Raw genomic sequence first — 26,421 nt, forward strand, 5'->3', positions numbered from 1 at the left:
CAGCTGTTTGAAAGAGTGTTTTTAGTACAGCCTGGCCCACCCTAGCTTGCTGCTGGGAATGCACATCTACACAGTAGTGTTTTGTGAATGTGTGCGGTGTAGACCATGTGGCTGCCTTGCATATGTCATCTAAGGGTATATTCCCTAGAAAAGCCATAGAAGCCCCTAACTTTCTTGTAGAGTGGGCTTTAGGGGGAACAGATAATGTTCTCTTTGCCTTCTGATAGCAAATTTGTATGCATTTTACAATCCACCTAGCTATCCCTGATTTTGAGATGGGGTTGCCTTTATGTGGTGGAGAAAAGGAAACAAACAACTGTTTGGTCTTCCTGAAGGGTTGCGTTCTTTGTATGTAATATAGCAACGCTCTTTTCACATCTAGTGTGTGTAAGGCCCTTTCCGCAACAGATTGGGGTTGCGAAAAGAAGACAGGTAATTCCACTGATTGATTGAGGTGGAAGGGGGTAATGACTTTGGGCAGGAACTTCGGATTAGTTCGAAGTATGACCTTGCTGTGATGCATTTGTATGTAAGGTTCCTGTATGGTGAACGCTTGTATTTCACCAACCCTTCTAAGGGAAGTGATAGCTACAAGGAAAGCTGTTTTCCAGGTGAGAAATTGTAGCTCACATTTGTGCATTGGTTCGAAGGGCGGACCCATTAGTCGTGTAAGGACCAAATTTAGATTCCATACAGGGGAGGGTGGTGCCCTGGGAGGAATTACTCATTTGAGGCCTTCCATGAAGGCTTTAATAGCGGGCACTCTGAAGAGTGACAAATGCTGTCTGTTTTGTAGATAGGCAGCGATCGCTGCTAGGTGTAGGCGTATGGATGAATACGCCAGGTTACACCTGTGAAGATGGAGCAGATAGCATATGATGTGTTGTATGGATGCATCTAGAGGGTTGATTGTATTGTTACGGCAGTACATTACAAATCTTTTCCACTTTGCGGCATAGCATGCTCTAGTGGTAGGACGTCTGGCTTCCATGATGATGTTCATGCAATCAGGGGGAAGGTTAAGGTACCCGAATTCTAAGATTTCAGGAGCCAGATCGCCAGGTTGAGCTGAGCTGGGTCCGGGTGCCTGATTTCTCCATGGTTCTGGGTTAGGAGGCATGGGGAAAGGTGCAGTTTTTGATGTGGTACCACTGATAGTTGTAGTAGCGTGGTGTACCACGGCTGTCTGGCCCACGTCGGAGCTACCAGAATGAGTGTGAGGGAGTGCTGTTGTAGTTTCCTGACCACTAATGGAATTAGTGGGAGAGGTGGAAAGGCGTATGCAAATCTGCCTGACCAGTTCATCCATATCGCATTGCCCTTGGACAATGGGTGTGGGTATCTGGCGGCGAAGCTTGGGCATTTTTTGTTTTCGTGGGTGGCGAAGAGGTCTATTTGAGGATGCCCCCACTGTCGGAAGAATGGGTGAAGAACTTGTGGATGCAGTTCCCATTCGTGTAGTTGTTGAGTCTGTCTGCTGAGCAGATCTGCTATGGTGTTTTGTACGCCTGGAACATGTTGTGCCAGGAGAAAAATGTTTTGGGGAATTGCCCATCTCCATATGCTCTGGGCTAAGCGGGAGAGCTGGGGAGAGTGTGTCCCCCCCTGTTTCTGTATATAATACATCGCAGTCATGTTGTCTGTGCGAATGAGGACTGCTTTGCCTGAAATCTGCTTTTGGAAAGATTTTAGGGCTAGAAAGATCGCCAAAAGCTCCAGATGGTTGATGTGGAGCGTTTTTTGCTGTGGCGTCCATAGACCTTGCATTGTGAGGTGTAAGAGGTGCGCTCCCCAGCCGGAGAGCGATGCGTCCGCTGTTAGAGTCACTTGGGGAACCGGGTCCAGGAACGGCCGTCCCTTGGAAAGGTTTGTGGTGTTCCACCACTGCAGAGAGTGATGTGTGCGGCCGTCCACCAACACCAGATCCGTCAGCTGACCCTGGGCCTGGTTCCACTGTTGTGCTAGGCACTCCTGAAGTGGACGCATGTGGAGTCTTGCATGGGGCACTATGAAGATGCAAGACGCCATCATCCCTATGAGCTTCATAAACACTCTTGCTGGTAGAGAGTGTTGAGGAAGGAATATTCTGCGTAAGGCTAGAATGCTTGTGATTCTGGCTGAGTTTGGATAGGCAATACCTTTTGAGGTGTCTATGGTGGCCCCGAGATATTGCTTTGTGTGAGATGGTATGAGGTGGGACTTTTGGTAGTTCACCGTGAAGCCTAGCTGATGAAGCAGTTGGATGGTGCTGTTTGTATGTTGCACGCATTGGTGGTAGGACGCGGCTTTTATGAGCCAGTCGTCTAAGTAAGGGAAGACGTGAACATGTTGACGTCTGAGGTGTGCTGCTACTACTGCTAGGCATTTGGTAAACACCCGTGGTGCAGTGGTGACCCCGAAGGGGAGAACCTTGAATTGGTAATGTTGCCCGTCCACCACGAACCTGAGGTATTTTCTGTGAGAGGGGTGTATTGGAATGTGAAAGTACGCGTCTTTCAGATCCAGTGTTGTGAGAAAGTCTCCCTGGCAGAGGAGTGGGAGGACTTGTTGTAAGGTGACCATGTGAAAGTGGTCTGAATGTATGTAGGCATTTAGAGGCCGGAGATCCAGAATGGGTCTGAGGGTCTCGTCTTTCTTTGGGATTAAGAAATATAGGGAGTAGACCCCTAGATTTCGTTGATTGTCGGGTACCTGCTCTATGGCGTGTTTCTGGAGGAGCGAGAGTACCTCTTGTTTGAGCAGTGTGGAATGCTCTTGGGACATTGGACGGTGCCTTGGTGGGATATTGGGTGGGGTAGATGTTAGCTCGAGGCAGTACCCTGACCGAATGATTTGGGTCACCCATTTGTCCGATGTTATGGACTCCCATACGTGGATAAAATCTTGTAGTCTGCCCCCGACCGGAGTGGAATGGTCTGGGGGGAGCGAAGGGGAGTCATTGTGCGGGTGGGGTGGCAGAACGGGTATTGTTGGTTTTGCCCCTGCCCTTATTGTTGTTGCCTCTGTAACCACCTCTTTGGTTGCCCTTTGAAAAGGTATTTTGAGGAGGGGATTTGTAGGAGGTAGAGGCATTATCGGTGGAGGAGCCTCTACCTGTGCCACGAAAGGACGAGCGTCGAAAGGAACGCTTAGAGGCTTGGGTCTGGAGCGCTCCCATAGACTTCGCTGTGTCTGTATCTTTCTTCATTTTTTCGAGCGCTTCGTCTACCTTTGGGCCAAAGAGTGTTTGCTGGTCAAAGGTGTGATTAAGTATTGATGTCTGGACCTCAGGCTTGAACCCTGATATCCTGAGCCAGGCATGGCGGCGAAGCAGGACACTGGTGTTTATGGCTCTAGAAGCAGTGTCTGCTGCATCGAGGGCACACTTAATGGAGGTGTTTGTGATCTTGTAAATCAAATGTATCCAGTAGGAAGTCTTCTTCCACTGGTTCCGTGTGCATGTCCACCCCATGGTAGTGTGCTGCTCTCTGCACTAAATGGTGAAACCCTAAAGAGTCCTCTGGAGGAGACGGCCTTGATGGGTATAGGTCGTCTTGAGGTACATTGGGTACATCAGGGTTATTATAATCCTCCCATGGATCTGGGGTCCCTGGTGGAGTGGGATCCATTGGGGCGTCCCCTGGGTCATTGTCCGGGTCCCCGTCATCCGGGTCTGGGGATGGGGCCGGATCGTAGTGAGGTAAAGGTGGAGGGGGTGGTGGTGGGAGGGGGGGTGGCAGTGGGGAGGGTACTCTAAGGGGAGAAGTAGCTGAGTCCCTCTTTTTGGGTGGAGGAGGAGGAGCCGGAGCCTCAAGGCGACGCTTCTTAGTAATCACAGTCAAAAGGCCAGTCTTTGGATCTCTGGACAAAGTCTTTTGTAAAGGGTCTGGTGTAAACAGAGCCAATGGCGCCGAGTCGTCTGTCGGCACCGGCGATTTCGGAACCGGAGGTTTCGATGTTCTGTGTACGCCCTGCTTTTTGGAGGTCTCCGTGTGTTTCGGCGTCGAATGCTGTTTCGGCGCCGGAGCGTCGGTGCCGACCGATTTCTGTTTGTGTTTGGTCGGCGCCGAGTGTCCAGGCTTCGGCACCGGTGGTTTCGGAGTCGAGCTGGATTTTGCAGGCTTCGGTGCCGAGTGGTGTTTATCGGCACCGGGCGTCGGCTGGCTCGATCCCGAGCTGCCGTGAGACTTTGAGTGCTTCGACACCGGGCCCGAAGGTGGGGTGATCGAGGCTTTGGTTTTGGTTTTGCCCAGGCCGGCAGGCGAGGGAGTAACCGGAGTCTCTTTGGTTTTCGGTGCGGGGCTGGGAGGGGGCATTGTACTCACGGCCCGCTGTCCTGGTGTTACGTCCTCCAGGTCGGAGTCGTCGGCCTCGGAAGCGCTGACGATGTCTTCTCCCAGTTCGGTGTGTGTCTGCTCCGAAGCTTCGGCGTCGTCTCCGAAGATGTCCGGTGGAGCTGTCGAGGATGAGTGCGCCATGGTGCGTCGAGCCCTTCGATCTCGGATCGTTTTCTTCGATCGAAAAGACTTGCAGGCGGGGCAGTCTCGAGCCTCGTGTTCCGGAGAGAGGCAAAGGTTACACACCTGATGGAGGTCGGTGTGGGGAAATTTAGACCCACATTTTGGGCACTTTTTAAACGGAGTCCTTTCCATCGGCCGGGACCGGAGTCGCGGAGGGCCCGAAGGCCGGTGTCGATGTACGGGATGGAAAAAGTGCCGCTTCGAGAGATGAAGATGATGAGGAACTCGAAGAATCGAGGATTTTCCGTCGAGGCTGGAACCGTAGAAGTTCGAAGCCGGAGTACGAAGTATCACATCCGAGCCCGATGGCGGAAAAAAACAATCTGAGGATGGAGCCGAAGCCCATGCGCAGTACGGACCGAAGGAGGAGTCACCAAACTCGTGACTTCCAAAGACGGTCCAAGAAGAAAAACAAACTGCAAACATCCGGGCCCAACACCAGATGGCGACCTATGCTAAGTGTACAATCTGCAGCTCATATGCCTCGAACATTATCTTACAATAACTTTCCTAGTGCTAACAGGTGGCATTGCATGGTTCCAAACGTTTCCATGGACAGGACATCAAAGTGTCATATAAGATGCCACCCTCCGCACTGACATCAGATAAACAACTATAAAGGTACTAAGAATTATGGCTGTATACTCAACAGACTCATGTTTGACCCTATTATCAAAAAAGTGCTAGACTATTTCTCAGTACAGGGACTAGAGTAGGTAGGGTATTCACACGAGAGACTGTTACTGAAGGCAAGTAACTTGCTCGTCTGAAGATACTTCTATGCACCGACGCCTCACATTTTGAACCAATACCCGAGGCTTATCCCAAGGAGAGGGATCTTAGGAGTAAGTCATATGAAAAACCTGGTAGCACAGACCTGGCAAAATTACTGGCTTGGTGGGTTTGGGAGTCAAGGTAGTAATGCTTTATGAAGTCGTGGTCTGCAGCCAACATCACAACCTGGGAGATGTACAAAATGACAATGCCCCTAACCAATGCCAAAGCGGTGGCCATTGCAATGGAGTAGTGCTGTCTACAGATGCTCCTTGTCTAGGTGACAGCACAAATTAATGCAGCAGGAAATCCAGACGGAAGCCTTCTGCTTCTGGACTGCTCAGTCCATTTTGTGTCGGCAAAAACAAGGAAGAGTTGATTAACACAATGTTTTTGCGTTGCGTCAATGTAGAAACGCAGAGCCCGGCTTAAGAGCAAATGAGAGAAGAACATCTTCAGGGTAATGGACCAACATGAAAGGGTGCCACTATCTTAAGCAGGAAATAGGAGTCTGAAAAAACCACTTGTTTGGGAAGAACAGAGTGAACCAAGGATGTACAAAAAGGGCCTGAAGAGAGAGCACACGCTAAGCCAAAGTGACAGCAAAAAGAAAGATTGGCTTCAAAGAAGAGGCAGAAGGCAACTATGCAAGGGCTCAAATGGCTTACTCATCAAAAAGGCGCGTGTGTTGGTACTCTCTTTTCACTTTTCACGTGGCACTTCACACTTTGCCACTCACCACATTCACCGGTCCTGAAGAAAGCCCCTCCCATACACCACCGCGGGCTGAAACATGTAGACCCATCACATAAGACAACTACCAGATAACTAATTTCTGTTTTTAGTTGCACCACAAAGGATTTTTTAATCATATCCTGAGCCGCCAGTAATAAAAATAGAAAGGCAAGGATTCTCAGAGATATTTTTAACCCACAACACATCACACGCTTGCACCACACCAGCTCCGCTGTAATCAGTCGTCGTAGCACAACCAGGGGGCATTCGGCCACCCGGTTGGGACCCCAATGATGAAGCATTACACCAACCAGGTTGGTGTGTGAGGGGTCTTTTAACTAACCCAGTGGGTCCCGAACAATGCCTAACAGTGACTGTACCTCACATATTTGGGTTCGTCCTTTATTGTTGATTCATACATTATACAGGGGATACGACGCAACCCCTTTCTCCTTCCCTTGCTCTCTCCTTGTTTTTGACTATTATTCACAGCGCACAGCTATGAGAGCGTACATTTTTGTAACACTCCATCTAGCGCGCTTTTTTCACTATGGCTGAGAACCCAGGTCTGAGGTTCACTCTGCATGATGTTAACATTCTTGACAACCCGCCACTACTAGCGGACTTCAACATGGCATCTTCCATCGCACAAACTGCCGACTGGGAAAGCTTAAACGGAAAAAAGCGGAACCGGATAAGAAGCATTCTCCACGGGGTCATCCTCACTGAATACTTACGGAACAACAATGCGCCCAGGGGCCTAATTGTCACCAATGCCCCACGCATCTTTTTAGAGGATGTCACCTTCAGAAAAGACTGGGCACAAATAGCATGGCGGTGCACACGGGACTGGATGATCCTTATCATCCAAACCTCCAAACGTCTCTCAGACACCTTTCTCATCGAAATACAAGCCACGGAAAGCCATTTTAAAGCCACACTCTCCTCATACAAAAAACGACTCGAAGAAACTAACAAAGAAATAAACGAGTACAAAGAAGGCCTCACTCAAAACAAGATCAATAAATTTCAGAAAGATCTTAAACGTTTTTCCTATGCCAAAACCTACCCGTATGCGGAAGAGAATTACCAACCACCGAACAGAGTGGACACATCAGGTGCATCATCTGACGATGATTCATCAGGGAGCAGCGGCTCCAGCACCAGCAGCTACCGCAGACGACAACAGGGCAGAGGTGGCCCAACAGGATGGCAACAACCATGGAACCATGGAACCAAGGACCACCAGGACCCAACCCACTCTTCCCACCCATGTACCCCCAAATGCACCCACATTTTGGATATGGTTGGAACACACCCTTTGGACCGCCACCAGCATATATAAACCAAAACCAACAACAATCTTTTAGGAAGAGGCCGTCGAGGCCGCGGAAGACGACGCAGAGGGAACCAGGTACACTGGGAAGACGACCCACAACAGGGAGCAGAGACAAGGAGCAGAACCAAAGACAAACAACCAGGCCCGAGTACACGATGAGCCTTGTAACTAACCTCTCCAAACACACCCTCACACCAACAGAAGAGGCAGTCCTTGAAAAGAGACTGGGTTATGCCCCCACAGCAAAATTTGACAAGTTCAAGTTACATTGCGAACTAGCTGAGTTCTTTCGCAAACTCTAGCTCAAAGCCTTCTTTGAAAATGCACCCACGCAACTCGGCTATGAACATCAAGGGGACACTCCCTTCAGAGCAAAAACGACTTTCATTTCACCACCCAGTACAACTCCACCCGAAATACTTGTATATGAGCAAACTGTGTTCAAAGAGGTTTAAGCCCTACAAGAACCCAACACCTTTCAAAATACCAGCAGGGCAGAACACATGGCCCTACGATCACTGAAGAGCAACCCCGGAATCATAATCAAACCAGCCGATAAAGGAGGAGGCACTGTCATACTCAACAAAGAGGACTACCACCGAGAATGTGTAAGACTTCTCAATGATACCAAAAACTATGAGCAACTAACACACAACCCGAGCACAGCACTGCAAACACGCATCCACACCTTGGTGGAGAATGCTGAAAATACCGGTCTAATCTCCAAGAGTGAAGCCAAATTCTTGACCAACACGCAAGGCAAGATACCGTACTTCTACATTGTTCCAAAAATCCATAAGAACATAACACCCCTCCTGGACGCCCCATCGTCTCGGGCATTGGATCCCTTTTGGAGTCATTATCACGCTACTGTGACCATTTTCTACAACCCTTGGTACAATCAACCAGTACCTATCTAAAAGACACCAAAGACCTACTGGGACTACTAGCGGCCCTACCCTATGACCCTAACACCTCTCTCCTAGTATCTCTTGATGTGGAGAGCCTATACACCAGCCTCCCACAAGACGACACCCTCAAAGTACTAGAGAAAGCACTGAACAACTGCAACTGGCATTATAGCACCTCTACCACCTTCTTTCTGGACTGTGCCACTCTTGCCCTCAAAGAAAAATTCTTTGAATTGGAGGGAAAACTCTACCTCCAGAAGTATGGTACTTCCACAGGGAGCGTCTTCGCTCCAAGTGTAGCTGGTCTCTACGTGTACGACTTTGAGACAAAATATCTTCTCAACAATAACCAACCACGCATCCCCCAAATCAAATTCTATAAGCGTTACATCGATGACATTTTACTGATTTGGGAAGGCACCAACGATTCTCTAGCCACCTTCTGTCAATGGCTCAACACATGTGATCCTAATCTTCGCTTCACACATACCTCGGACAGACACCAGACGACATTCTTGGATTTCGACATTGAAGCAATAGCAGGAGGACTCAAGAGCAAGACTCATTTTAAACCCACTGCTCGCAACTCCTTACTGCATTCACAAGTTTCCACCCTAGATTTCTCCGTGAGAACCTCTCATATGGCCAATACCTTCGGCTCAGCAGAAACTGCAGCAAAGTTAAATATTATAAAACACAATCCAAAGACCCGAGTCTAAAGTTACACCTACGAGGTTACCCTGAACGCATAACGAAGCAAGCCAACAAAAGGGCCAGAAACCAGAACCGTGAAGGACTGATTGAAACCCACAAGCGAGAACTGACCACACCTCCTCGCACATGTGTGACCACATACAACACCGTGACCAACAAAGTCTCACAAATCATCAGAAAACACTGGAAAATACTGAAAACTTGCAACTTCAATTGGGACCCTCCCCTCTCTCCAACAAGAGAGTGAGATCCATAAAAGACGCCCTTGCATCTACTAGACCCATACCCCCTAAAAGACCAACAAACACTGTCTTAAACGCGTGGGGTCTCTAACATCACAGGCCATTTTCCATGCAGAAAATGCAGTGTGTGCCACATCACTGAGACCGCTAAAAACCTTGACCTAGAACCGGGTAAAGTATGGGAACTACGCAAACACACCAATTGCAACACAGAACATGTCATATATCGGATCGTCTGCCCTTGCAGCCTCACGTATATCGGCATGACGACCCGGAAAATCAAAACTAGGATCTGCGAACACCGCAGCACGATACGTTGCAAGAAAAACACAAACAGAATGACAAACCACTTTCTGGAGACCGGTCACACAACCAACGACATGAGATGGGTGGTCATAGAGGCTCTAGACCCCAACTTGCCCAACATCCAGAACCGCCTTCTTGAAAAAGAACAGAGATGGATATACCGCTTATCAAGCCACATCACAGGATTGAACGACAACACACCCTGGAACAGCCTAAGAAGATCATAACCACCAGATACCCACGCATCTCACTTTCAAGTACCCCGTTGCGCCCTCTTCCCAGGAGTGCATAACAACCCCACCATACAGTACCTACGTGGAACACTTCCCCCGTTCCGTACATCTATTCAGCACACATTCCGGTTGGCCCAATTAATGGTGCCTGACTCTTACAGCCAGGCTGCCACCACTCTGATGCCACCACTCTGATGGTCACATGAGACCACTCTTAGTTTCTTGCCCGCTTCCCATTGTTTAATCTTTGTTTGCTTGCCCTCTTGCATTCAGTGCCACCCAAACATTGGCCACGTTTTGAATTCAGCATCTGCCGGGTGAGGACTGTTCTATTTCACAGTCCACTCCACACGCCTCGCGCCACAGCGCCCATGCGCGCAATTTTCCTCCTGATACTTTCCTGCATATGCGTGAGGTCGGAGGCACTCTCCCTCGCACATGCGCATACCTTCACCAAGTGAGGCTACGCCCACGACCGCGACCGGCCCGGAACTCGCTCACCACAGACACGTACTCCATGGAGCCAACGGCTATATACTCCTGAGCACTCGCTGTCCTCCCCCAAACCATCCGGGACGGCGGGAGGCCAGCACAGGTTTACGGCGGGTGACGCTCTGATATCAAGTAAGGTTGCGTGGCACACATCCCATCGAGGCCCTTCCGTGAGCACTACGATGCCACAGCTCACAAGCCTCTTACTCGCACCATTTTATTTATTCCTCCTTCCCCAGAGTCTGCCAGAGGACCGCACTCCTCCCGAGCCCCGACCAGCTACATATGCTCAGCCATAGTGTAATTATATTATATTTTCCTTTCCAAGCGCTGCTTTCCTTTTTATTACCGCGTATAGATATAGCCTTACGCCACAGCTGACGCCCACTGCCGGCTGTCTCACTCGAGCCTCCACAGCGGCCAGGCTCCACAACCTTTAGTTCCCGCACCTAATTTCACGGTGAACTTAAACTGACTTTCAGACAACCCTCGGTTGCCACCAAGTAAGCATGTGTAAACCGCACAGTTCTTGCATAGTTTTTAGCCTATATGTTAACCAGCTGCTGCGTATGCCACAGCATGCAGCATGCGCACTATCTGTTTTCATTGCATCCCCAGGTACCTTCACGTGCCAGACCCACTGAGCGAACCACAGCACAAAAGATTGCATTTTATAATTGCTGATTATCCATCTGTGACATATATATATGTTGTGTGCTGTCTCTTTCTTTCCCTACAGGTTTTTTTACGTTCTGGTGTCCGTAAGTACGTAGACACCATAGTCCACACACCTTAGCGCGTGTTGGTACTCTCTTTTCATGTGGCACTTCACACTTTGCCACTCACCACATTCACCGGTCCTGAAGAAAGCCCCTCCCATACACCACCGCGGGCTGAAACATGTAGACCCATCACATAAGACAACTACCAGATAAGTAACTTCTGTTTTTAGTTGCACCATGAAGGATTTTTTAATCATATCCTGAGCCGGCAGTAATAAAAATAGAAAGGCAAGGATTCTCAGAGATATTTTTAACCCACATCACATCACACTCTTGCACCACACCAGTTCCGCTGTAATCAGGCGTCGTAGCACAACCGGGGGGCATTCGGCCACCCGGTTGGGACCCCAATGATGAAGCAGGACACCAACCAGGTTGGTGTGTGAGGGGTCTTAACTAACCCAGTGGGTCCCCAACACTGCCTAACAGTGACTGTACCTCACATATTTGGGTTTGTCCTTTATTGTTGATTCATACATTATACAGGGGATATGGACGCAACCCCTTTCTCCTTCCCTTGCTCTCTGCTTGGTCATACAGTGCCAAATGTAGTATAGGTAAAAATTGAAGTATGCACAAAAACAGGAACTAAAACTCAACATGCAGCTCTGTGATGTTCAATCCAGAGGAGATTCTGTAGTTGTGTCTGGAGTCACATGATTCCACCTATCGAACTGATCAAGATTTTTCCACATCGAGTCTGACACCTGAGAGAATAGTCAAAAGGTTAAGAATCTACAGTTAAATAGAGTACCTACTAGAAAGAGCATTACCAAAAGTAACTTGCTCTTCTGATGTTGACCACAGATTCCTCTTCTTTTGGATAAATACCCAAGCAGTACCTCCCAAGAGGTAGGACTGTGAAGCAGCTAAAATAAACTGCAGGACCAAGCAGGCAAAGTGCCCTCCTCTAGAGACCTGGCTGTCCAGACAGTAGTGCTTTGGGAATGTATGGAGTGACACCCACTTAGCTGCCTGGCAGATGTCCAGTGCAAAAAGAACAATTAATTGACAGAATGCATAACAATGTCATACATTCACCCCAGTACAGAGATCTGGGCCTAAATCCATCGTTTTTGTGCTCACCAGGCCATTCTATTTTGAACCCACCCATATGCAAATCAGTCTTGACCTTGTGCCCAATGGGAACAGTCCAACCCAAAATGCCAGGCCAGGTCCTCCCTGGACTGAAACCAAGCATCCTAGGACCGGTTTCAGGGTTTCACCCCTCATCAGCAAGGATAGCTTGACTCCAGTGGCATGGAGAGCACGGGACCCACGTCTGGGCAAACCCGTCCCAATCGGGGTGACAACTGCAAAAAGAACAATTGATGGACAGAATGCAGAACAATGTCACTGGATTCAAGCTAGCCTGGCTGATGAGGGCTGTTAGCCCGAAACTGGACCCAGGATGCTTGTTTCCGGTGCAGGAAAGACATGGCTTGGCAGTTCGGGCTGGACTGTTCCCATGAGGCACAGAGTCAAGACTGATTTGCATATAGCTGTGTCTAATCTGGGGTGGAGAAGTGAGCTAAAGAACAATGATGGATTTAATTCAGATCTGTGACGGGGGTGAGTGTCTGAAAAGTTTCAGCACTCCGTCCATCATCTCCTTGTGTTTGTTTTGTTCGCCCTAAGTTGGCAGGGTATGCCCAGGCGTGGGTCCCTTGCTCACTTTGCCACTGGATTCAAGCTAGCTTGTCTGATGAGGGCTGTTAGCCCGAAACCGGTCCCAGGATGCTTTTTTCCAGTCCAGGGAAGACATGGCCTGGCAGTTCGGGCTGGACTGTTCCCATGAGACACAGGATCAAGACTGATTTGCATATAGCTGTGTCTGAACTGGGGTGGCAATGTGAGCTAAAGAATGATGATGGATTCAACCCAGATCTGTTACTGGGGTGAGTGCCTGAACAGTTTCAGCACTCCTTCCATAATTTCCTTGTGTTTGCTTTGGCAGATGTCCAGGGCAGGCATCCCTTTTTGGAACCAGACGGTGGGGTTCTATCTTCCGGCTTAAAGGTGTGAGGTGGAGCAAAGAACGGTGGAAGAGTTATGTTCTGACCGACATGAAAGGGAGACACAACTGTCAGGAGGTAGCGGTCTGCAGAGCCTGTTTGTCTGGTTGGAAAGTGGTATAGGAAGAGTTGAAGGACAGGGCCTGTAACTCGCTCACTTGCCGTACCGATGTTATGGTGAAAATCAAGACTGTATTGAGAGAAAGGAGCCTCAGAGAACAGCTGTTAAGAAGCTCAAAGGGCGCACACATGAGGGATAACATATTGTATCCCCATTAACAAATGCATCACAACTGGTGGTTTGAACAGCGAGGGCTGGTCCGGCAACTATAAAACGGGCCCAGGGCAGAAAGGACCTTGATTAGTATGAGCAGTTTGGCATAAATTGGGGCAATCTGTTTAGTAGTAGCACACCAGGCAGGACTTTGCCCTGCTCCTGCACCAGAAGATCTTACAAAAGGTGCAGCCTGATTGGAGAACAGATGGTCTTGCCGAAGAGTTTGGGATACCATACTCTCTGAGTCCAATCTTGGGCCACTAGGGTGAGTTGGGCATGGAAGTTCTTTTGTCAAATAATTTATTAACATTTTGTTTACATCATATCACATGATAGTACATTTGAATTGACTTCATTTAGATTGTTTGAAACATTTGTAATTACAGTTGTCTGTTTGGGCTGACATCTAGCTTATACATAGTATGAACATTTCAATATACCTTCTCACAGTAGTGTGCATGTCTGTACACATGAGTATGCATCTCCTTTTCTGATTACCGGTATACCAACTACCGGTTGTGGTTCTTAACTATTAACTGGGGTGTTCAACTTGGGTGGAGGTCGTGAGATCCGAGATATGTGGGTCGGGCGGTGTGACGGGAGCGCGGTGCATCTTACCTGTGGGTGTGGGGATTGTCGTCAGAGTGGAACCTGTCCAGCCGTCACTGCCCTCCTGGCTGACTAGTTGGTGTGTAGATGGGTTGTCGCACGTCATTACTCACTTGTAGTTGTATGGGGAATAGTGCGTGTGCCTATGTTTATGTTCTGGGTCTGTGTTTGTGGGTCTCCTGGGGCATTGTTTGTTGTTTAAATTGGTGTAACAGTAGGGTCCACTCCCTGGATATGTGGCGCTTGCGTATTACTTCTATTTGCTCCTCCCTGATTACCTCCTCTTCTGCTGCTGTCCATTTGCTTACTGCTCCCACCCAGGCTGCTATCCGGGGTCCCGTAGAGGCCCGCCAGTGCATAGCTAGTCCTCTTTTAGCTATTAATATTGCTAGCGATACAAAACGGATTTGTATTTTGTGTTTTTCCGCCTTCGGAAGATCCCGAGTGCACAGGCCTCTCAAGTGTTCATGTCAGCTAGACCTGTGAGGTCTCTGAATGTCTCATGGATAGTGTTCCAATATGATTGTATTGTGGGGCATGACCAAAACATGTGTTGAAAGTCTGCGTCTAGTGATTGGCATTGGGCATGGACGTTCTTGATCTTCTTCAGCACTTGTGGCAGGAATAGTATCAGCAGGAAGGCATACATGAGTTTTATTCTATGTAGAATGCATCTCCAAGAGAGAATTGAGTTGGAAATTCCAAAGCGCAGACATTTCACAACTCGGAAGTGGCGAACAAATTGAGCCAAGGGTCTCCCCAGTTGCAGAAGAGACCTTACGTCCCTCAGGATGCAACCATCATTCATTATCAGATAGCCATTGACGGCTGAGTTTGCCCACTTTCACGTTCATGGAACTCGCCAGGTGGAGTGCCACCAGAAACAAATCCTGGCGGTCCTGCCATATCCGGAGATGTCAAGGGTTCGGGTCTCCACCTTGCCTTACTGGTTTTCATACCATATGTGAGCTCCTGTACCAGCTTCCCTTTCATAGCTGGCAGGGAGTCTTTCAACGCCAAGGAAGTTGCTGCCGCTCCAAAAGATTGCTAAGGAGCCGGGCCTCTGCTGAAGACAAAACACCTCTAATCTTTACATTTTCTAAGTGGCCACCCCAACCCAGCTCTGAGTTGATAAGGGAGCGGAGTCTGCTACTGACCCAATCACAGTACAGTAGCCAACACTGCAGGTCTTCTGCAGTATGCTTTGAAATCTAGAACTGTTTGGAGAGATTTCACTGGTACTTTGCCCAATAGGACTTCAGATCCCACTGCAGAGCTTGCATATGCCACTGGGTATGCTCGACCAGCAGGATACAGGAGGTTAACAATCTCAGAAGTCTCAGAGTCATCGCGCTGAGGTCCAGGACAGAAGTTAAAATATCAGGATCATAGGCAGAATGTCCTGGACTTTCCGCTCCAGGATAAAGTAATAAATTGTGCGGTTTCCAGAACAGCTCAGATGAAAGATGAGACTTTGATATGCTGATAGTGAACCCCAATGATGTTAGGAGGTTCTTGATCATGTGGAGGTGGTTGACGACTGACTGAAGCAAGCATGTCTTCAACAGCCAGTCATCGAGGTAGGGGGAAATTGGTAGCTCTGACCTCGAAGATATGCTGTGACCACCACCATCACTTTAGCGACCATCTGAGGGTGCTAGTGAGGCCAATGGGAGCATTGCAAACTGAAAATGTTAACGCCCACCGAGAACCGCAGGCATTCCATTAGGGCCAGCAGGATAGGGATATGGAAATACATGCCCTGCATGTCTAACACCACCATCCAGTCTCTGGGGTCTACGGCAGACAGAACCTGGGCTAACTCAAAAATATTGAATTTGTCCTTCCACGGATGGGCGAAGGCCTAAAATAGGACAAAAGCCTCCGTCCATCAGCAAAACGATGTAACAGGTGTAACACCTCATTCCGATGGATACATCGGCATGTGGATTTGTCACATTTTGAATTACCCCAATGCACAGCATTCCACAGAAACTTTTCTTTTCAGCTCCCCCACGTCGACAGGGACGGCACAATGGAACGGCTCCACACACGACTCCGCGTGACATCATCGAAGCCTTAAGTCCTCGTCGGCGTGCTGAAGTCTGTTCCATTTTTTCATCGCCATCGACGCGTAACTTTTTTTCCAGGCTCTCCATTTCTGGGAGTTTTTTTTAATGAAGTCGTGACTTTGTAGCCGAAGAGGACTACTCCGAGGAAGTCGGGTTTCAAACAATTCAGAGAATGTGGGGGCCAGATGTCCATCACTGACCCCCATGAAGATTGTTTATAGTGTCTCTCGTTGGACCATGACAACGGTGCTTTCTTTGGAGGGATGAGCTCCTCTAGATGGTTCATCCCGGCGCCGTCTGGTTCCGTACCGGCACCGACTTTGCTTCGACTGTTCCCGTAGATCTCCCTTCGTCGACGATTTCAATGTCACCAGAGCCATGTCTGGCACCACCGATGCCAGTTCCAAGGATGAGATCTCGGAGAGAGGCTCAAAAACTGTTGAAGGAAGAAGAGTACCAGGAGAAACATGGAGGGGCTGAGGAAGGAGAGATTGTAGATCCTGACCCAGATTTTGAGGGTTTGCAGGAGGCTAGTGGCCTGGACACGTCTCCTGAGTGGGAGCTTTCATCACCAAAGAGTCTGCCAACGTAGGAGGTGACCACTTATACTGCAATCAGAGAGGCTGCAGACCTCTTGGAGTTGCCTCTTCCTACAGCAGAGTTGAGAACTAATATTCTTACTGAGGGGCTCCATTCCCATTCCTTTATTTCAGTACCTTTGCTTCCATTCAATGAGGCGTTGAGAGAACCCATTTTGGATGTCTGGCAGAAGCCAATGCCCCTCCAGCAATTTCCAGGACCATGGCAAGTAGTACAAGGTGGCTTCAGGGGATACTGCATTTCTGTCCACCCATCCTTCGCCGAAAAGGTTGGTGGTCCAGGCTTTGTAATCCTCAAGGCTGTCTGCAGGTTCCTTCCCATCTATGCCTGCGGACAGGGAGTCAAAGCGCATAGAGGAATCGAAGAAAGTGTTCTAGTTAGGGAGTATAGCCCTTAAGTTCACAAATGCCACATGTCTTATGAGTTGCTACATCCATGCCCCTGTGGACTCAGCCAGGGAGGTTGTCCCAAAGCTGCTGCCCGCCAAGTGATCCAATCTGTGTGGACACGGCCGACTCGTTAGCCAAGGCGATGGGATAGTCTGTGGCAGCAAGGAGGCACGCATGGTTGTGTGGTTCGGGATTATCGCCGGATCCAGACCACATTGCTGGATTTGCCCTTTGCTGGATTTCGCCTATTCAGGGCTAAAGCGAATTCGGCACTGCAGTGCTTTAAAGACAGCAATGCTGCAGCGAGGTCTCTGGGGCTTCAATCTCAACCCAGGAGCTTTGGGCAGTTCCACAAGTTCCGTGGCTTCAGAAGAAACTCACAATTCGTGCCAGGTAACAACCACAGCAGCAGCAGGCAAATCCCCTCCATAGGTCTTATAAGGGAAAGGGCAGAGGTTGTCTGTAGGATGCTGCACGACAACAAGTCTCCTCCTCCTCTTCTGCCTCTCCAGCAGTTGTGGCAGGGAACCAGCTCAAGCTCTGCCATCCTAGAGCATGCTTGTTCAGTGGGAGGATGGGTGTCCCATTTTTTACAGCATTGGAAGTCTGTTACAAAAGATCTCTGGGTTTTGAACATCGTAGAGAATGGGTATGTCCTACCCTTCGGGGAGTTCCCTCCTCCTTTGCCTCCCCGTCAGGGATTTTGCTCGGAAGAACATATTTTGCTTCTCCAACAGGAGGTTCTGTCATTGCTGCAAAAGGGTGCCATTGAGGTGGTTCCGGAGCAGGAAAGAAGTCAGGGGTGCTACTCTCTGTCCTTTCTGATACCCAAAAAGGACATCCATTTACGCCCCATCCTCGACCTCAGGGTTTGGAATTTATCTCAAACAGGAGACATTCAAAATGTTGACCCTGGCTGAGGTTCGTCTTGCGCTGGAGAAGGAAGTCTGGATGGTGTTGATAGATTTACAGGATGCGTATTTTCACATTCCCATCCTGAAGTCGCATCGGAAGTATCTCTGTTTTACGGTGTGGTCTCAACATTACCAGTTTGCGGTCCTTCCGTTCGGCCTTACTTCCGCACCTCGAGTCTTCATAAAGGTGATGGTGGTGGTGGCAGCGTATCTTAGAAGGTCGGGCATTTCTGTTTTTCCCTATCTGGACGACTGGCTGCTCAAAGCAAAGCTGCCAGAGATGGTGCTGCATCATGTGCAGGTAACAACACAACTGTTGTTATAGTTTGGGTTTTCGATAAATGTTCCGAAATCTCACCTAGTGCCCTCTCAGCGCAACCTCCTTTCCTCTCACAAGCGGACTTCAAGCAAGTGGTCCAAGCGCTGGTTTGGCCGGGGCTAGACTATGGCAGTCCTACGCTCTGTGGTCTCCCCAAATATACCTTGGCCCCACTAAGGGCCTCATTGAATGCGGCGGCCAGATTGGTCGAGGGTACCAAAAGAAATTAGCACATCTCGCCAGTCTTAAAATCACTAAACTGGCTACCCTACGAAGCAAGAATACAGCTAAAGATTGCCTGCCTACCACACAAAGCCCTCCATTTCAAACCCCCCAGCTATCTAGCGCTAAAGCTGGTAATATCCAGAGGGGGTAGACCCTCTAGGAGTGCTAACTCCCTCCTCCTGAAACCTCAGATCTTTCGCAAAAAGAGAACGTGTCACCGAACTTTCTCTGGCTCTGCACCGAAGATCTGGAACTCTCTCCCACCAGAAATACGGAGAATCTCCTCCAAGGTTGCTTTCAAAGTGGAAGTAAAAAGATTCCTTATGGACAAGTTCTTACCTTAATAGGGTGCTGGATTGTCCTGCTCTAAGGCATTGGACTTATACCTTCAAGCCCTGCGTTGGATGTTATTCTTGTTTTTTATTTTTTGTTCCTTCTCGAATCATTTGCTCCCCTCCTATTTTGCTATGTACCAGTTATTATCTTACTCTTTGTCGACCCCTTGCATTTGTATCCGTTCTTGTTCTGTGAGTTCAATTTTGATATGTGCTCTGTTTGGTATTCCGATTTGACACATGTACTGCAACTTTTACCTTCCTCGCCCTCCTATTGTAAAGCGCTCCGATATCCCTCGGGATCATGTTTGCGCTATATAAAACTTTATAAATAAATAAATCTGTTCACAGGGGCAGTAGTGGACACTACTGTAAGTCGTGCCTTCCCGTCTCTACAGAGGATTGAAGATATCCAGACTATGATTCCAGTTTTTCAGAATGGAGCAGCTGTTTCAGTCCTGAAGGTCTTGCTCCTTCTCTGTCTGTTTGCTTCCTGTATACTGTTGGCCAACAATGCACGCTCGTATTTGAGGGTCCTTGTGAGAAGTTGGCCTGGCATATGCTGGTCACTAGTTATAGTGGCCACCTTGCACCAGTCCAATTCGACTCTTATGGTAGATAGGTTTAAGACAACCTTTTAAAGAAAAACATCCTAGTGGTAGCTGTGGAGAGCAGCCTTCAGGCTAAGTCTCTGAGGAATGTAAAGCAGCTTGTTTTACCTTACAATCTCTTGAATTACCAAATGAAAAGGACACCACACAGGTATATATATCAAATATATATGTATTTATTTCTAGACACACTCTACTAATCTCTTTATGAGATTAGAAGCCAGGTAAACATTCAAATGTCAACAGTTCTCAATAAATTAAGCACAAATATGGCTGGAGCCCTAGGGGCGTACCAGACCATATACTAAAAAAATGGGTTAACAAAGTCGACTTGCAAAATGACAAAGCCTAGGGCTTTGGGAATCGCTGGGGCTTCACTACTGCAGTGTTAGCAGGTAAGTAACAAGCCCTCGGGAGACGCGTGCAGTGTCTAAACACAGCCGCGGGTTTCCTATAGGTTACAATGGAGCAAGTCACGGTTTGTATTTTAAAGTTTTAGGGCACTTCGAAGAAGTCAACAAGCAAGCCACTTACAAGGTAAGTATTTCGAGGGCCAACACACACTTGGGCACCGGAGTGCACGAGTTACCTCACCCAGGGAAGCCGGGTGCATAGGTGTCTTTTGGTGTCGGGTCGCAGTGCTGTTTTCAATGGAGACCAATGAAGACTTGCTGCTTGAGACGACTGAAGAGGTGTCCGCTGGAATCCGAAGGTGAATTGAAGATGAAGAGGACCTGAAAATTGAAGGGACAGTGTTCAAAGTCACTTGCCAGTGACCAGCAAGATGGATAACCACAGATGTCGCGTCGCTTCAGGTCGTCGATGGTGTTTTGTCTCTTCGCTCACGAGGTCCCGGAGGGATCGACGATGACCAGCAGCTGGATTCTGAGTGTCCCACGACGCCTGCAGCTGATGACGGTGTCGGCAACCGGATTGGAGCCAACAAGCCTTGGCAACAGCAAGTCTCGGATGGACTGAAGATAGTCGGTGATGCAGACCAGCAAGGTCTGATGGACTTACCCAGCGAGGGTAAGTGAGGGCAGGCCCGGAGCAACCAGGAGAGCCCTTTGAATCGTTGAGAAAGTCTTCGGGGGACCCACTAGCCAACGGGCAAGTGATCGTGAAGACGCCGCCACAGGAAAAGTTTCACAGGAGCCCACGGTCACTCGGGACAGGGTAGGCCGTTGATTTTTGGAACAAGACCTGCTGGGGACTTGGGCCACAAATGGTCCAAAGCATAAGTTCGTGGAACGTTGTTTAGGGTTTGCACTCGAAATCAGTGCACGGTTCCCAGGTATTGCAGTTCCTCCTCACTCGTGGGGTCCAGATGCCACAGCTTCACTGGGGACTCAAAATGGCCGTCGAGAGGTCAAGAAATTCGCTTCTGGGGCCCCAGGGACTTCGGACTCCGGCGGGAGCGGTGAAGTTTGCAACCGTTGATTGAGGTTATTGGTGCCTGGCAAGCAGGGGAGTCACTCCTCGACTCCAAGGGAGATTCTTCAGTATTCCCAAAGATAGTGGAACGTCGAAGGGCCAGGATTCTTCTTTGTAGAGTGTCGTCCAGGGTAATCTGAATTGCATTGGCAATGCTTGCTATCTTATAGTGAAGATAGGGGAGGGACTAGCTCTATGACCACTCCTCTAGGAGGGTCAGGGTAGTGGGTGGTTACACCCACTTCCCTTTGTCCAGTTTCACGCCAGATCAGGGGCAGGTAGCCCCTGAACCAGTTTGAGCTGGCATATGCACAGAGGAGCCTACTGCTCCCCCAGTGCAGGACTTCAAAGCACTCTAAGAGTGCACCCACCCAGCTCCAATACACTAAATCCTGTCTGGGAGGTGGTGACACCTCCCTGTGACAGGATGCCTTTTGTTGGGCTTCCTCCACTGCAAGATTCGGTCAGCAGCAGGAGGGCAGCCCAGTGTCTGTGCTGGTGGCATCCATTTTGTGATGCCAGGGCTCTAGGAGATTTCTACCGTTTAGTACAGTGGGTACATGTCATCCCCTCTAGAAGGGTGGGATCATACTCCCACACCAGTTACTGGTGTGGGGGTATGATTCCAAGTTGTTTGACACCAAACACGACATGTTTTGATGCAGTCATTCCAAAGTTAGCATTTACCGCGAGGTTATAATGCACTTAAGAGTATATGGTTTAACCGCATCCACAAACAGCAGCAGAGAATAGACTCTGCCAGCTGCAGAGGGGTCCTGCTCATGCAGAAGCACCCCCTCACAGAGTAAACCAAGCACCCAGCCCTCAGGATTGATAGGGCCTGCAATAGGGGTGGCTGATAGGTGTATATGTGTGTGTATAGTGAGATATAGGAACCTATACCTCAGTGAGGAGTGCTAACACTACCTCACACAGGTTGCAGTAGCAGGCCTGTGGTGTCAGATTGAGAATGCTTCCCAGGGGTGGCATAATACATGCTGCAGCCCTTGGTAGGCCTGTGAAGTACCAATGCCCTAGGTACCTAAGGTACCATATACTAGGGGCTCATAAGGTACCACAGTATCCAATCACTAGTGCATCTAATATGCACACCAAGTTGTTTAGAGAGATCAGTGAGACTGGGGCCCTGATTAGCAGGGACCCAGCCTGACTATAGCCAGAAACCAGTGCATACATCAGAAAAAAAGTGGGGGCAACATAGGTGCAGATCCTACAGTCCTCCAGTGGTGCCTCCGCAGGCAGTACTTTCAACACAACGGGGATCTCGAAGAGGTGGTCAGAATTTCCAGAAACACTGCAGCTGGTGTGCTATGGTGGAGTGTTCCAGGCAACCTGTCTCAAGGGATGCTGTTTCAACCTCCTTCTCTGGTGGCCACAGTGATAACAGATGCCTCTACTCTAGGGTGGGGAGCTCATCTGGGGGTGTGGAGGTCAAAGGTCTTTGGTCTCCAGAGGAAAGATTGTTTCACAATCTTCTGGATTTGCAGGCGATACCTTTGGCTCTAAAGGCCTTTGCCCCTTCCCAGTCAGTCGGTTCAGGTCCTAACCGACAACACTACCGCAATGTGGTATACCAACAAACAAGAAGGAGCAGGATCATATCTTCTCTGCAGAGAGGCTCTGTGACTCTGGTCCTGGGCTAATGACCATCAGATTTACGTAATCGCAAATCATCTGGCCGGAGGACTGAATGTGCGTGCGGACATTCTCTGTCGGCAGTATTCAGCCGATCACGAGTGGTATCTCCATCAGGAGGGGGTCCATCACAATTTCACGATGTGGGGGTTTCCTCAGCTGAACCTGTTTACTGCTCACGAGATAGCGCACTGCCCGTCATTCTGCAGTCTCCAGTATCCAACGCAGGGAACGTTGGGGGATGCTTTTTAGTTAGATTGTGGCTTACAGCTGCTTTACACATTTCCCCCATACCCTTGATTCCTCGAGTTCTGAGGAAAATTCGCCAAGACTGGGCCCAAGCCATATTGATCATCCCAGATTGGCTGCGAAGCGTATGGTACACAGACCTCCTTTGCCTCTCATTGCACTCTCCGCTCCATCTCCTTCTCAGGGCAGTCCTCTTGAAGTCACAGGGGCAGGTTCTGCACCCCCCATCTCCAGAGCCTGCACCTTCATGTCTGGACATTGAACGGGGCAACTAGAGTTCCTTCTCTCTCTCACCAGATGTGGTGGACGTTATATTATGAACAAGAAGACACTCCACCAAATACGTCTACTCTGGTAGTTGGCAGTTTGTTAAGTTGTGTGGATTGAGATCGACTGATCCTTAACAGGTCCGTTTATCTGATTTTCTGAGCTTCTCTCTTTCCCTAGTGTACAGGGTTTTGCAGTAGCTACTGTTAAGGGCATTGTGTCTGCCTTGACGGCTTTTCTCTGTTTACTCGGCCAACCCTCATTGTTTAAATCTCCCATAGTTATGTGATTCATTAAGGGTCTCACGAATAGGATTCCGCCCACTCCTTTTATCATGCCTCAGTGAGACTTAAATTTGGTTCTCACATTCTTGATGGGTTCACCCTTTGAACCATTGCATAGTTGACCCTTAAGGGTTCTAGTGTTTGAACTATATATATTTTTTTTGTAAACTGTTTTTATTTTTTTCTTGCCCAAGGCATAGATATTTCCGACATATTTCCACATATACATATAATTATTACCTTTGCATTGATGAACATTATGGCACTTGGTATTACAAAATCGTAAACATTTCCTTAAACTGGTAAGCGTCTTCATATTACATTTCCAACTCTCCTCCATTTTCATTGTCTGAGTCCTCCTCTACTTCAATGTCGGGGGGTTCACAAATGTATCCCCTGTATTTATTCCATGCCCCCCATATCTTATTCCAATTCCCGGGGCAGCCCCGATTTACAAACACTGCTTTCTCTGCCACCATGGCCAAATCGAGATCCCCACACCAGGCGGCCAGTGACTGTGTCTCTTTCGCTCCCCACTTTTGTGCGACGTTGCGCTTTGCCACCATTATCCCCATTGTTACCCACTGCTGTGCTGGGCGGGTGAGGTCATTTGGCTCCCATACTTTAGAATGCATCTTCTAGTCTTGGGCGCCAACGATATTTCCACCACTTGTGATATGGTCCTCATCACCTTTACCCAGTACGCTATCCTGGGACATCCCCACAAGGTATGGAGGAAAGTGCCCTCCTCCCCACAGCATCTCAGGCAATACGGATGTGGTGCCGACCCTATTGTGTGTAGGATACGTCTAGTGTAATAAGTTCTATGTAGGACATCACAGCAAGTCCTGCGGTTCTGTGTGGCCTTCAGATTTGTTTGGGTGCATTCAGCATAGGTCCTAGAGTAGTGCTCCAACACCTGGCACCACAGACACAATTTGTGAGGGTTTGTACCAGTTTCCCTTACACACTGGAAAACGTTGGCGTATGAATGGTCTTGCAGACCAACGAGTTGCTGGGGATCCACGTCAGAAAGCTGAGAAAGAAAGCAACTGACGTCAGTGTGCATAGGTGGTGCTTAGATGAGCCTCCACTTGTCACTTCTGGAGAGGAACATCATTGGAGCAGAGCCACATGATGCCACCTACAGGTGTGCAAATAGAGGTGAAACAAGCTCCAGAGATACGCCAGAATCACCCAAAAACGGGGACCTGGAGTGAAAAGATGGGCCATCTTGACCTGTGCAGTACCTCCTCAAGGGCAACCTCACCAGACAAAGGTGAAGACCAGACGAGGTCAAGCAGGAATCCTGTAATATAATGAGGTGAAAACTGGGTGCCTAAAGCTAAATAACTTCCTATGGAAATAAACCGAATCCAAGGAAAGCACTCCAGATCTGCATTGAAGGGCATACAAAAGAAATGACCTTGGGACACCGGGTAGTGTTTATATGGCTCTGTGATGTCAGGAGAAGGAGTAGAGATGGAGCCAAGGCACCATCTGCTGGTGCCTAAGAGCTATTTGGAATTTCTGGATCCGGTATGGACCTGAGAGGATTCATGAGGTGAGAAAACTGCAGCAAGATGTATCCATCAGAATTGATAGGCCCTGCTAGACTGGATGCCAAAGGAGGTGGAGCTAAAGGTCAGTTTGAATGAAAAAACTGATTACAGAAAGATATGAGAGGACTCACTTCTACATGCCATGTAGCAGAAATCTGAAGAATGGTGGCCGAAGGGGACAGTGGAACTTAGTGCACTCCCCCCTCAATGGTTTTCTAAAGCAGTTTTTTTAGTACTGCTAATAAAACATTAAACTTGGGCTACCAGCTCAACAATGGGTTAATTGTTTAAGAATGCGAATCAATGAAAGATACAATTGTGGAGAAGTAATAATTAAGAGTGAAGTACAAACTAAGACTATCGTAACTGATGGTCTACGTAAGGGTGGACCCATTTAGTGCTTTCAGATGGGGTTCTAAGTGGAACCCATATGGCTATAAAGCTATGTTTACCTGCAAGTTTCAGTGATAACTTGTAATAATGGTTCATACATTTCTGCTGTACTTCGGATTGCATGTTGAACTTGCACGTTATATTTTCCCATCAAAATATTTCATTTTCCAAGTCTCTGAGTATTCCTTTCAAGGCAGACATGCTGAATAGACAGACTGCTTTATGGCTCACGCAGGAGACAGCCCTCCATAATATATTTTTATTACGTCAGAATCCTGACATACCTGTACTTTTTGCCTTATCTGTATGTAAATATCTATGATAATAATATAGAAATTAAGTAAGATAATGTGAGATTCCTTTTTTTTTTTTTTTCCACTCTGCTGACATGGGATATTACATTTGTTTGACTTTTTTCTCAGCCTTAGGTTTCCTTCTTTTCCTTTGAATAACATATGTTCATCACCTGCTCGATGCCACTCTATGCTTTTGGAATGTGATCTGCTCTCTCCCCTCTCTCACGTCTGGTGTATTCCTTTCTATTCAGTAATTGGTCAGTAATATAGCTCTAATGGTTTTTGCATGGGACAAGTAAGAATGCACTTTCTTAGACAATTACTTCCATATTTATTATAATAAAAGGTATGTACAGGATTGAGAATAGATCTATAAACCCACACGTGCTAGCAACAAGTGACGGCCTCAAATACTGCAAACTCTATTAGTAATCCCAAAACCGCCTTGATTATTTAATTTAAGGTATAGTATTTCAGTAAAATGCACACCATAAGGGTGCAGGCTCCAGTGGCATTGCAATATCCTTACAATTAGTGCTCTCCGTTCACCTGTTTCTGGGTGAACGCTCAAAACAGTGCTCCGTCCATTTTACACATTACCCTTCGAGAATTCCTTGTCCCATTTAAGCTTTAACAATCCTACACGAGTCTACACAGAGGTCAAATGCAAAAAATCCATGATGTCCGGATCTCTGCATTGAGCAAGTATTAAGCTGCATCAACACAAGATTTTGTGGCTGCTTCCTCAATATATTCTCATCCATCTCTCAACCTTGAAGGTCTCCCAGAGAGCCCAGGTTCAGCCAGACAGCCAAATGATTTATGCAGCCAGGTGGGAAGGGCTAATGCTCTTCAGAATAAGCAGTGCACAGCAATGGATAGCTGAA

General features: G+C 48.3%; 1 protein-coding gene across 1 annotated transcript in view; it reads right to left on the reverse strand.

The window, feature by feature from the left end:
* SOS1 (SOS Ras/Rac guanine nucleotide exchange factor 1) overlaps positions 1 to 26,421 on the reverse strand; it is a 556,506-nt gene that overhangs the window by 60,272 nt on the left and 469,813 nt on the right. The gene's annotated exons all lie outside the window — the stretch shown is intronic.

This window comes from Triturus cristatus, chromosome 6, assembly GCF_964204655.1.
Source record: "Triturus cristatus chromosome 6, aTriCri1.1, whole genome shotgun sequence".
In the NCBI taxonomy this organism is placed as follows: Eukaryota; Metazoa; Chordata; class Amphibia; order Caudata; family Salamandridae; genus Triturus; species Triturus cristatus.